Consider the following 11,698-nt stretch of genomic DNA (forward strand, 5'->3'; position numbering starts at 1 on the left):
CATGTATTGTATTAGCTTATAGTATGATTTGAATTTTGTGTAAATTGCCCTGCATTTTGGTTGATTCTCTTCTGTAGATAAATACTTTATTTATTTTTTTTTTGCAAAATGACCACCACAGACCATACAGAATTATGTAAGCAATTAAAAGCTACTCACCTCATATCAAGTAAGGGACATGAGCTGGTCTCCCTGCATGCTATGGGTGTGGTCCTAGGTGATCTGCATGATTAAACCCACTCCCATCTGGGCTCCTGACCACCAGACAGACATTTGTTTAGTGGGAACAGTTCAATATGACTTACAATCCATGCCATAAGGGATAACTCTCCACAGATGCTAAAATCCAAGGTTTTCATCACAAACAGCACCAGCCATTATCATATACTAGAATTATGATCTTTTCCACAGACATACCAATCCATGAGTAATAGACCTTTCAATTAAATATTAACCAAACATATCTGTTCATCCATCCAAACTCTTCATTCCAGTTGAATAAGACCAGAGAGTCCCTCATGGAAATGCTGACTGCCTGACCAGAAATAATGTCCCACTTCATATAAGTTCCCATCTGTGTAATAGAAGTGTAGCCAGTATGGACACATCCATATTCTTTTACCAAATTCCTGGTCTCTGTATACTAGAACATCAGCAATTTTCTATCCTGTCAAAATGTACATAAATGCACACAAAAGGAAATAGCAACCATATACCTCTCAACTGTCATTAGCATGGCCCCAATCAGATGTGTTATTTTACATTATAGTTAAATGGACACCAGGCAGGAAGAATAACTATGGACACTTATTTCTTAAAGAAAGTCAGAATGAGCATAAAACTAAAAATGGTGTATGACGTGAAATTGTGGGACATAACAAATGGGAATGGGAAGCCTGAAATGTGGTAGGTAGTATCATGGTAGAAGTGCTGGGACAGAAGTATACAATACACATTGCACTTAGGCAGATGACAATGTGAAAAGAGCCTTATAAAAAGCAGGTATAATATAGTCCTCTTCACATTTTAAATGTCTTGCCTTGTAAGGTGTTTATTCACTTGCTTTTGATTATGAGAATGGGTAAACAGGAGCACCTAACCGACCTACCTTTTCTACGCCATTCATCATTTTATATAGCTTGACTATATCACTACTTTTTCATCTCCTCTCTAAGGAAAATTGTGGCAATCTTTTAAATCTAACTTACTAAAGAAATCCTTCTGTGACTCTAATCATTTGTAAAAGCAGCAAAGAATTCTGTGGCACCTTATAGACTAAAAGACGTTTTGGAGCATGAGCTTTCGTGGGTGAATCTGATGAAGTGGGTAAGCTCATGCTCCAAAACATGTTAGTCTATAAGGTGCCACAGAATTCTTTGCTGCTTTTACAGATCCAGACTAACATGGCTACCTCTCTGATACCAATCATTTGTATTGGCCTTGCCTGGATCTTTCAGATTTCTCTATTCTGTTTGTGAGAGGATGATCCAGACTGAACATAGTATTCAAAGTTAGGGCATACAATTGATTTGTATAATGGCGTTGTGACATTTTCAGTGTTATTCTCTAGCCCTTTTAAAATATCACCTAACAGCCTGTTTGCTTTTTTGACCATTGTTGACATTGCGTGTACATTTTCACTGAGTTGTCCACAACTATGCCTAGGTCTTTCTGACGAGATATTCTATGACAACGGTCAGCAACCTTTCAGAAGTGGTGTGCTGAGTCTTCATTTATTCACTCTAATTTAAGGTTTTGTGTGCTGGTAATACATTTTAATGTTTTTTAGAAGGTCTCAGTCTGTATATTATAAAACTAAACCAATGTTGTATTGTAAAATAAACAAGGTTTTCAAAATGTTTAAGAAGCTTCATTTAAAATGAAATTAAAATGTTGATCTTATGCTGCTGGCCCGCTCAGCCTGCTGCTGGTCTGGGGTTCTGTTCACCTAGGTTGGCAGCGGGCTGAGCGAGGCCTGCGGCCGGGACCCTGGCTGGAAAGGGTCTGGCAGCCAGAACCCCAGACCAGCAGCAGCCTTGCGGGGCCAGCGGCCGGGACCCAGAGGGCTGGGGGCAGAGGGCTGGAGTCAGGGCTGGGTATGTGGGGGGGGGTGTGCAGGTGTCAGGGCAGAGAGGAGCCTGGGTATGTGTGGGGGTGCCAGAGTCAGGGCTAGAATTGTTGGGGGGTGGCGGGAGATGAAGTCAAGCAGAGGGCTGGGTGTGTATGAGGGAGGTACGGGACTCAGGGCAGGGGCCTGGGGTGTGTGTGGGGCAGAAGGCAGTGTGTGTGTGTGGGGGGGGAGTCAGGGGAGGGGGGGGGTCAGATTGCACCCCTAAGAACTCCCAATCCCCTGCTCCTTGTCTCCTGACTACCCCCTCCTGGAACCCCTGCCCCCCAGGACACCACCCCCTATCTAAGCCTCCCTGTTCCTTGTCCCTGGACTGGACCCTACCCAACCCCTGACTGCCCTGACCCTTATCCACACCCCCATCCCCAGCCAGACCCCCGGGACTCCGATGCCCCATCCAACTGCTCCCTGCTCCCCGACAGGACCCCCAGAACTCCCAACCCATCCAATCCCCCCGATCCCTGCCTGCCCCAACCCCTCACCACACCCCTGCCTCCTGACAGGACCCCAGAACTCCCAACTCATCCAACCCCCCCAGCTCCTTGTCCCCTGACCACCCCCTCCAGAGACCACCCCATCCTAACGGCCCCCCCAGGACCCTCCTTGCTCCCAGTCCCCTGACTGCCCTGACCCCTATCCACCTCCCCACCCCCTGACAGACCTGGGACTCCCATGCCCCATCCAACCCCCTCTGCTCCCTGAGTGCCCCCTCCAGAGACCCCTGCCCCTAAGCACCCACCCTCCCCATCCAACCCACCCTGTCCCCTGATTGCCCCCACCCCTTACCCAACCCCCTCAGCCCTGGACCCCTTACCATGAGGCTCCACACAGAGCTAGACACGCTGCTCTGGGGGAGCACACAGCCCCGCCCCTCACAGTGCTGCGCGCGGCAGCAGAGCTCCGGTTGAGCGGGAAGCGTGTCTGCCTCCCCGTGGAGCCAAACGCTGCCCCGCCGGGAGCGCGCAGCCCCAACCCCCAGAGCTGCTGCGCGCGGCGGCAGGGCTCCAGGGGAGGGGAGAAGGTGGGGGAGGGGCCGGCAGCTTGCTGTGCGCGGAGAGTGGGGCCATTTGCCCAGTGCGCAGGGCTATGCTTCTGCTCCCTGCCCCTGCTGGGGGAGCGGAGGGCAGCGGGCTGGGCTGGGCAGGATTTTTAATGACATGCTGGAGTCCCGGCAGGCTCCAGCGTGCTGTCTTTGGCACGCATGCCATAGGTTGCCAACCCCTGATCTATGAGCTATCATAGTGTTGCCGGCAGATAACTGCCTGAGGCCAAGCAACAGGGGGGGGGGGTCCGTCGCCTGGTGTGCCGCGCCAATAAACACACCAGGGTGGAGAAGCAAACCAAGTTTATTTGAGCTCAAATAAGGTGCAAGGGAGAAAATCTCAAATCCTGCCCCCCTAAAACAAGCAGTTTCTTCCTTTTATATCCCAGTTGTTTACTACAAAACTTTTTCCCGCTGACTAGCTAATCTCTCACTCCCCCCTCCTTTCCCATCCAGCTGCAGAGAACTCCAACAAATATTTACCTCCACCAACCCAATTCCTCTACTCCCCCTCCTTGGCCTCATCCTAGCTGCAACGGGAAAATCAGCCCAATTTGGCCTTCACCCATGATTACCAGCAGCCATGGAAGGTCCTACCCCAGTTTCCGCATTACTACACTCCAGCACTATGGTTGTTGCGGGTATCTTTCTACTTATTCGAGTACATCCAATCCTAACCACAAGCAACTCAGTCCTCTCAACCTGCCTCTGCTTAGGGGCTATCACCACCCTATTCGCAGCATTCTGCGCTCTTACTCAGAACGACATCAAAAAAATCATTGCTTTCTCCACATCAAGCCAAGTTGGCCTTATAATAGTAACTATCGGCCTAAACCAACCACAACTGGCTTTCCTACACATCTCTATACACGCATTCTTCAAAGCCATGCTTTTCCTATGCTCCGGCTCCATTATTCACAACCTCAACAATGAACAAGACATTCGAAAAATAGGGGGATTACACAAATCTTTACCAATCACCTCTTCATGCCTAACCATTGGCAGCCTGGCACTCACAGGCATACCATTTATAACCGGATTTTATTCCAAAGATATCATCATCGAAACTATAAATACATCATATCTAAACGCCTGAGCCCTACTCCTAACACTAACTGCAACTTCATTCACCGCAATCTACAGCTTATGAATCATAGCATTCGTACAAACAGGCCAACCCCGATACCACTCCACAATATTACTAAACAAAAACAACCCAACAATCATCAACCCAATCACCCGCCTTGCCATAGGCAGCATTATCGCCGGACTAATCATCTCACTAAATACCATACCATTAAAAACCCCACCAACAACAATACCAACGTACATTAAAATTGCAGCACTAACAGTAACAATCCTAGGCCTACTTTTAGCCCTAGAACTAACTACAATAACCAACAAAATAACCCCAAAACCTTCCAAAACTCACAACCTCTCCAATTTACTATTCTATTTCAACACTCTAATCCACCGTTCACTCCCAATAACCAACCTAAAATTTAGCCAAAACATCGCAACCCACTTAATTGACCTATCCTGATACGAGAACATCGGCCCAAAAGGCCTAACTAAATCACAAATCACCCCAATCACATTCTCATTCACTCTTTTGTCTTCCCCCTTCCTCCCTCCTCTCCGCTGCTGAGACATGTATACAGTATCTTAAAACGGCCTTGAGTGGGCTTTAGCCTAGCTTCAATGTATTACAGCAGAGAACTGGCTGTTACAACTGAAAACTAACTGCTAACACTACATTTTTGCAGCTATTAGTACATTAGGTTACGCTAGGTTACACAAAGTGTTTAACATGGAGGAACATTGGTTCATTGAGGCCTACAACAGGAGGGCTTCATTGACACTTGTGGTCTACCCCCTTTCCGAGTTACCTAGGGTTATGCCAGAGTGACACCAACAATAGTTTACTCCATTGTGCATCATCTTACCCTTGTTTGCAATGAATGTCATCAGGCAATTTCATTTCATATCACCTCCTTGCCCAGCTTTGTTAAGTACTTCTAGAGCTGTTTACAACCATCTTCAGCCTTGATTGACTACATTTTGCCACCTCATTGTTCATCCCCTTTCATGGACCCGTAGTATATTAAATAATACTGATTCTAATCTGGATTCTTGGATCACCCATTACTAACCACCCTCCATTTTGAAATTTATCTGTTTCTACTCTTTGTTTTCTCCCTTTTAGTTTCTAATCCATGACAGAACTTTATTCCCAATACTAGAGCTGTATTTACTTTCCTTAATAGCTTTTTTCCTTGCTTTTGCCAATGGTTTTTTGAAAGTCCAAATCAACTGTGTCTACCAGTCCTCCCCTTTACATTATTTTGTTGATTACCTCAAGGTATTCTAGTAGAGTGGAGAGTCAAGATTTTCCTTTACAGATGTGGTGCTGGTTTGTTCCTATCATATCATTCTTGTCTAGTTGTGTTATAATTCTGTTTCTTTATTGTTTCAGTTAATTTACCCTGGTTCTGAAATGAAGTACACTGGTCTGCAATTCCAAGGATCACCCTTACCTCCTTTTGCAAAGCTAAGTAAAACATTGGCTACTTTCCTGACCTCTGATTTTAATGAGAAGTTACATATATTCTGGCATCTGCTCAGTGTGCAAATGAGGCTGTTAGGAAGGTTAGTAAGAAGACATGGGGAATGGTGTTTTCTGCATGTGGATGACACCTCGCTTTTGTACTTCCATTCTGTCTGACAGAATGGAACACCGACAGTGGACACAGTCAAGACCAGGGATCACAACATTTGGCATGCAGCCCATCAGGAAAATCCACTGGCGGGCTAGGATGGTTTGCTTACCTGCAGCATCTGCAGGTTCAATTGATTGTAGCTCCCAATGGCTGCGGTTCATCACAGGCCAATGGGGGCTGTGGGAAGCGGCGGCCAGCACATCTCTTGGCCTGTGCTGCTTCCCGCAGCCCCCATTGGCCTGGGACGGCAAACCGCGGACAGTGGGAGCTGCAATCAGCCGAACCTGCAGACGCTGCAGGTAAACAAACAGTCCTGACCCACCAGCGGCTGATGGGCTGCGTGCCAAAGGTTGCCGATCCCTAGTCAAGGTCTTGATCTATGTCTGGCAGAGTACGTGGCATAGATGAGAGTAAGGTGCCTGAAGCTCTATCCAGACAAGACTGAAGTGATGATTGTGGGTTAGGGAAGTGGCTGGGGGACTTTGTGGAGGTAATACCAGCCCTTCCAAATTAAAGGTTTAGCTGTCATTGGTTTCTCAAAGTTTTTAAACTTGTGGGTGATTCTGGCCCTCTGATTGGATAATCATATACAACAGTAACCAGAAATGCTTTTTTCCTGTCTGCACCTGGTTGGGAAGCTGCAGCCTTTCCTCTCAGATGTGCCACCATTGTGCATGCCTCCATCACCTCAAGATTAGATTACTGCTATTCATTTTATATGGGTCCACACCTTAAATCCAGTCAGAGACAGATGCTGATATAAAACCATGTTGCAATTAGAGTTGGGTAATCCGAGGACTGATTTTGATGTTGCAAAACCTGTCCGTTATTCAGATTGTATTATCATAATTGAATCCTCAGTGTGTATGGAGACAAGTATCTCCAGTTTTTGTCCTCAATCATTTTGTTTTTCAAACTGTGTGGGTTGCAAGGTTCCAGAGTTGACTGGGGGCTGGTTCAGATACATGGATCTGGTTTTGATGCGTTTCTAGTTGCAATAATGTTTTCCTTGGCATTGGCAACTGCAAATGGCATTTTATCTAGCACTTTCAATCTAAGGGTCTTGTGCCTTCACTGGTTTTATACAGTACTTCAGACATATAATTGCATGAATATATATTCCCATGTGTATTATTCACTATTTAAAGAGTCTCACAAACACAACATTTTATCCGTAGGACACCATGTGACTCCAAAGAAAAGAATGAGAGTCAATTAATTGCTATTTTTGCCATGACCAACATTGGCTATTTGTTACAGAATGATCTGTAAACAAAACCATTTCATTAGGGGAATGATTACAGAATGTTCAAAGTTGTTTTTCTTCTGAATATTAATTATATAAGTAAAAATTACTGTACTAAAAGTTTGAAGATTTTTTTAGTTCAAAATTAGGAAAGTAATCAGGAAAAATAGTACCCCCTGTTGTGCTATTGCATGTTCTTTTTGTTTGAAATTTAAAATTTCAAGGAGGCTTACATTTAATCAAAACTTCCCAATTTTGATAAAAACATTAATGGGCCAGTACTCATCATACCAAGAGTACAGAAAATGGGCTTAAAGAGCCAGATAGAGAGTTCCCTGGTGTAAAGGAATCCTCAAATGGCACAAAATTAGAGTAGCTAGCTGTACACCACCCACTCCTGATGTCCCAAAAGTAATGGATAATGCAGGGGTAGGAGGAGCCATGGCTGAAGTGTGTCTCACTTCTCAGAATCATAGAATTGCAGAAGTGTAGTACTAGAAGGGATCACAGTTGGTCTTCTAGTCCAGTCCCCTGCACTCAAGGCAGGACTATGTAATAACTAGACCATTTCTGACAGGTGTTTGTCTAATTGGTTCTTAAAAACCTCCAATGATGCAGATTCCACAACCTTCCTCAGCAATTTGCTCCAGTGCTTAACTTTACTGACAGGAAGTTTTTTCTAATGTCCAACCTAAACCTCCCTTGCTGTAATTTAAGACCATTCTTCTTGTCGTATCCTCAGAGGTTAATGAGAACAATTTCTCACCCTCCTCCTTGTAATACTTTTATGTACTTGAAATGGTTGTCGTGTCTCCCCTCAGTCTTCTCTAGGCTAAATAAACCCATTTTTTTTCAATCTTTCCTCACAAATCATATTTTCTAGACCTTTAATCAGTTTTGTTGCTTTCCTCTGGACTTTCTCCAATTTGCCCACATCTTTCCTGAAATGTGGTGCCCAGAATTGGACACAATATTCCAGCTGAGGACGTATCAGCATGGAATAGAGTGGAAGAATTACTTCTCATGCCTTGGTTACAACAATCCTGCTAATACATCTCAGAATGATGTTCGCTTATATTGCAACAGTGTTAGACTGTTGACTCAAATTTAGCTTGTGATCTACTATGACCCCCAGATCTCTTTTCACAGTACTTCTTCATAGGAAGTCATCTCCCATTTTGTATGTGAGCAATTGATTATGAAGTGGAGTATTTTGCATTTATCCATATTGAATATCATCCTGTTTACTTCAGAGCATTTCTGCAGTTTGTCCAGATCTTTTTTAATTTTAATCCTACCTTCCAAAGTCCTTGCAACTCCTTCCAATTTGGTATCATCTGCAACCTTTGTAAGTGTATTCTCTGTACCATTATCTAAATCATTGATGAAGATATTGAAGACATTGATGAAGATGTTGAACAGAACCAGACCCAGGACTCATCCCTACCGGACCCCACTTGATATGCCCTTCCAGTTTGACAGCAAACCACTGATAACTACTCTCTAGGAATGGTTTTCCAATCAGTTATGCACCCACCTTATAGTAGCTCCACCTAGCCTTTATTTTCATAGTTTGTTTATGAGAAGTTCATGTGAGACAGTATCGACAGCCTTACTAAAGTCAAACTATACCACTTCTACCATTTCTTCTCTATTCACAAGAGTTGTTACCTTGTCAAAAAAAGGAGGTTGGTTTGACGCGATTTGTTTTGTTGACTGTTACTTATCACCTTATTATCTTCTACCTCTTGGCAAACTGATTGCTTGATTATTTGCTCCATTATCTTTCTGAGTACTGAAGTTAAGGTAACTGGCCTGCAATTCCCCGGGTTGTCCTTATTCCCTTTTTTATAGATTGGCACTATATTTGTCCTCTTACAGTCCCCTGGAATCTCTCCCATCTTCCATGAGTTTTTGAAGATAATCACTAATGGCTCAAATATCTCCTCAGTCAGCTCCTTGAGTATTCTAGGATGTATTTCACTGATCCTCAGCCAACAGAATGGCCATCAGGTGGTCCTTCTAGCTAAGGCAAGTTATATCAGCTTTCATGCTACTCCTAATTGTGCTGTGGGCCAAACTGGCTCCTAGTTGCTCACAGGATCGGGAAAGGAGTGGGGCAGAAAGGCGACTAACATGTTTCTGCCCCTTACAATGCTTAGATGTGCCAAACATAGCTCAGGCACACTTGGGAATTTGGAGTAAAAGTTATCAAGTAGTTATGTCCAGCAATGTACTGCAGCTTCTAAATACGTGCCTTTCCATAGTCATTGCACAAATAAATACACTACTATGTTTACCATATATGGAAATGAAATGTGTGCATGAGGAGAGTGAGGTTTGGGATCTATATTAAAATTTATCATCAAGAAGGTGATGCAGCATTGATTGCTCATTACTGTAACATTCACTTTAACCTCTTTTTTGCCTCCACTCTACTTTCACTGCTGATTAACAGCTAGAAGCCTGGCCTGCTTCTTCTGCTTGTACGTCACACATATAGAGCCTGGAGATTAGTCTTTGGTAGACAGGGAGTGTGTATCGCTATATATTATGTTAGTATTCTATCATTCATAATGCTTTAATTATGAGCCTCGTTGTTTAGGGTTAATTTGCTGGCTGTTTCAAAACATTTCATCCTGATATGAAATACAAAGCATGTCAGACTTGATGTGATTTCCTTTCCGAGATGGGGAGCAAAATGGTTCTCACCTTTTTTCTGAGAATTTCCAGATACTTTTCTGACCATCTCTATCCAAACATAAATTTACTAAGGAAAAAAGAAAAGGGAAGAATTTTTGAAGGCTGTCCTTAGGTTCCAATCCAACAAGTGTGCTTAATGAAATACAAAGAAAATCCTAGGAAACCACCTATCAGTCAGTTCCTGAATGTGATTAGTGATTTTCTGTTTGAAAAGAAAAAAGTGTGTATTTTTATGTAACTATTATTCATTCTAGATGCACATAAGCAAATGCAGACTTAAGTTACAAATGCATTCAAACATTAGCTATATCCATACACTAACAAAACTAAAAGAAATAATTTAGAATAAAAAATATAAGCTTGTACCCAAGAAATGTTAGATTGTGTTGTTCAGAATTGAGGCATCATAAGCACCTACAAAAATCAACTGTTAAACAGTAAGCAAATCTCAGAATTAACAATGGTAATGCTACTGCCTCATTGTAATAGAAGGAATACAAAACAGTCAGAGTCTGAGTCTGCTGCATCTTTTCACAAAATAATGTAATATGCACAAGCAAGATATACTAGTTTTCAACATTGTGATACAAGCTGTCATGAACATGTAAGATCTGTTTTCGAATCCTGCTTAAAAAAAAATCCAAGACATTTCCCCACATTATACTGAATTTTAGTAAGAGATGCAAGGTGGGTGAGGTAATTTGAGGTAATATATTTTATTGGACCAACTTCTGTTGGTGAAAGAGGCAAGCTTTTGAGCTCCTCAGTGTCAGGTCTAGTAGTTTATTTTGTAATTTATTATTTAGAATAGGTGACTTTAGCTATTTCAGTGTACTCATCTTGAATTTTTGAAGATGTTCAACCTGTACAACCATAGTATCTTTGAGCAAAATAAAACGTTGACACACATTGTTAACTTTTGATAGACAGGTTATTATTAAAGAGAAGTCATGTAGAAGGATAATATTTTGGCCAGATCCACACCATTTTGGGGGACAATAATATATGAGGCAAGTTCCATGCAGATTGGTTCAAATTTCAACACTTACTATTAAGATTTATCTTTCCAATCTTTTTGAGGAATGGTTGTTCCAATAATTGTTGTGTAACTTCTTATAATGCGTCAGGTCTAGCTTTGTTTCCTGAAGAGTTTTATTCATGAAATTTAGAGCAACTTTCCATTGTTTGGGTGCAAACTCTATCGCAAACTTATTTTCCTGTTTGACTATCAATTTTTGAAAAGCTTAATTTAGTTGTACACAACCAACTGACAATAAATAAGAATTGGACACTGCGTGTGGCATTCTTGCAATTGTAGTCTAATGCGAATTCATTGCTCAAGAAAGTGAGAGGCTTACAGCACTGACTAATAACAGGAGTAGTGGAGGCAATCACTTTGCAAAGTTCCCTATACAGCTCTGTCACTGCACATCAGTCCTGACATGCAACACCTGTGCTATTCCATTCCATCCATTCTTGAGCATAGACTGCCAATCATACCAATTATATGAGGTGAGCAAAGTTCTATTAGGGAGTAGGATGAAACCCCCCAAATTCATTTGCCACGTAGCTGCCTGAAAACTTATTTTTTATTAAATAAAAATAATTAAGGACAAAATTTCAGGTCAGTATACTCTGAGTTGTATAGCTAAATCACAGCTCACTACACGTAAGGTGACCAGATGTCATGATTTTATAGGGACAGTCCCGATATTTGGGTCTTTTTCTTATATAGGCTCCAATTACCCACCATCTCCAGGCCCGATTTTTCACTTCCGCTGTCTGGTCACCCTAACTACACTGTACATTTGCTTGTTAGGGTGTATTGACTTTGGTAGGAATTTTGGGTGCCCAAGGAA

The 11,698-nt window shown here is 42.7% G+C and overlaps 1 pseudogene; it reads left to right on the forward strand.

The window, feature by feature from the left end:
- Window positions 1–847: 847 nt before the first annotated feature.
- Window positions 848–5,383, forward strand: LOC115649387 (annotated as a pseudogene).
- The last annotated feature ends 6,315 nt before the right edge of the window (window positions 5,384–11,698 follow it).

Source organism: Gopherus evgoodei, chromosome 3 (genome assembly GCF_007399415.2).
Source record: "Gopherus evgoodei ecotype Sinaloan lineage chromosome 3, rGopEvg1_v1.p, whole genome shotgun sequence".
NCBI classification, from domain to species: domain Eukaryota; kingdom Metazoa; phylum Chordata; order Testudines; family Testudinidae; genus Gopherus; species Gopherus evgoodei.